The following is a 2,474-nucleotide window of genomic DNA, read 5'->3' as shown; positions in this document are numbered from 1 at the left end:
TCTCTCTCTCTCTCTCTCTCTCTCTCTCTCTCTCTTTCTCATCTTCGGCACGTATATGACCTTATTGTGTTGTAAGTGCTGTAAAACTCACCAAAAAACCCCCCAAAAAACACTATTTGTCCCATGTTGATACGACTGGTTGTTGTCTCCTCTTTCATTCTATGCTGACGTCGTCACTTATTTTACTTTGATAATGTAATGTCTCTGCACTTGCAATGTTTGTGTGGGTGTCGTCATAAAATGTGCCAAGACGTGGTGGAATCAGGCATGCGTTTGTTTTGGAGTATAAAGAGTTAGCGGGTGGTTGGAGGGCGCTACTGGAATGTCTTACCTCTTCACTTTCCCTCGGTTGTATTTGTCTGTCTTACTTTTTCCCAGCACTAAATGACCAGTATTGTGTCGATGTGGTTCTCTTTACTCAAAACACAAAAACAAACATAAGAGTCATTGGTACGATCTCAGAGCCAGTTTACTTGCTTTGCTTTTGAGGAAAAAATGCTCGTCTATCTTGATAAGAAAGCGAGATATTGTCCATTGAATGTGGAGTCGTCTAGTGTAAGAGGTAAAACTTTTGAGGAAATTGCCGTCAAAGTTTGGTGACTTCCCAAGCCTTGGAAACTGCAAATCTATATTTTGTGTGCCTTCGATAAAAAATGTTCTATAAAATCTGTACAGAAACGTGTTTTACATGGTCATAAAATGTGCTGTGCCAATATAAAATCGACAATACTAATCACCAAACACGCAGGGAAAATTTCTGATTTTTTCAATTTAATTACTTTAACGAGCTCATGGTTTATGTATTTATGTATGTGTGTTTGCCATTGTAAACCAAAGTGCCCTTCTGTGACAAATAAAAGTGTAATTTATTTTATCTTTATTTATACAATGTATTTTACAACGATGCCTCACAAATATGTGAGGACATGTTTCTTGTTCCTCTGTCTCCTACACACGGCGCTAAATTAATAATGCCTCGAGGGCAAAAATTTAAGCCACCTGGCTTATGGCCCACGCACTGACCAAGATCACAGGACGGGGGCATGAACTATGCGCTATAAAAATCCTGTCATTATTATTATTATTAGTCCAAAGGTCTCCCGGAGGCTCAAAGGAGAGAGGTCATTTCAACTCTGTGCTGGCGTTATGCTTCATGCTTCTACCCTGGTTGTTGTGGATCTCGGCGTGGCTCATCATACTATATAACATAGAATGTAAAGCCTTTAAAGCTTGCTGTTGAGCGGAAAATTGAGCAAAACAAATGCTCTTTAAAAACAAAAAAAGCTGAGTGCAATGACCAGCTTACGTCCTATTAAGTCAGACTGACGCGACAAGACTACCATGGTGGGTGGTTGACGGGTGCTCTGGTGTGGTTTGCTCCTTTTTTCCTATCATACAACTATCATCCTTATCGCTCCTCCTTTTATGGTCGGTGGTTGGCGTGTGCTTTGATGTGGTTTGCTCCTTTTTTCCTATCAAACATAATATTATATTGCCTTTATCTCCCCTCCGTCTTGTTTATGTTTGTTACTCTCTTATAACACCTCTAATCTTGGGCACGTATGACCTATTGTGTTGCAAGTGCCACAAAACACTTACTGAAACAAACAAAAGATCTTGTTGTTGAGAGGGAAATTGAGCAAAACAAATGCTCTTTATCACAAAAAGCTGAGTGCAATGACCAGCTCACAACCTGTTAAGTCAGACTGGTGTGACCAGACTACCATGTTATGGACAAATGGGGGATATTGTGGGTATTATGTTTAAATTGCAAACACACGGTACAGCGTGACAACTGTATTCTGTTTCTGTGTGCGTCGTTGGTGGTTGGAGAATGCTCTGGTGTAGTTTGCTCCTTCTTTCCTATCAAACATCTATCGTCTTTATCTTTCCTCATTCTTTTTTATTTGTGTTACTCTCTTGTAGCACTTCTAATCTTCTGGCGCTCTTATGACCTTATTGTGTTGCAAGTGCCGTAAAACTCTTACCAAAACTAAAAAGGCTACCATGTTTTTGACAAATGGGGTACATGTATATTGTGGATATATTATTGTTATTGCAAACACATGGTACAACGTGCCAACTGTATAATGTTTCTGTGTGCGTTGCTGGTGGTTTGAGGGGGGGGGGTGCTCTTGTGTGGTTTGCTCCTTCTTTCCTATCAAAGGTTTAATGTCTTTTTCTCTCCTCCTTCCTTTTGTGTTTGTTGTACTCTGTTGTAGCACGTCTAATCTTCGTGACTTATGAATTATCTAATTGGCGTGTTGCGAGTGCTGTAAAACGCTTACTAAAACAAAATCTGTGTGTGTAAAACGCCCTCAAACTGAAAAAAAACCTCGCCCCATTAACAATTTTTATTGTTTCGATGGGGGGAGGGGGGTGAAAACGTCTTCATACCAAAAAGAAAAGAAAAGAAAATGTAAAATCGGTAGGGTGTACCGTTGATTGTCACCCTAAGACCGCTTGAGGGTAGT

This window comes from Aplysia californica, unplaced genomic scaffold (genome assembly GCF_000002075.1).
Source record: "Aplysia californica isolate F4 #8 unplaced genomic scaffold, AplCal3.0 scaffold00546, whole genome shotgun sequence".
Classification (NCBI taxonomy): domain Eukaryota; kingdom Metazoa; phylum Mollusca; class Gastropoda; order Aplysiida; family Aplysiidae; genus Aplysia; species Aplysia californica.
Note: the sequence above shows the minus strand (reverse complement) of the source record.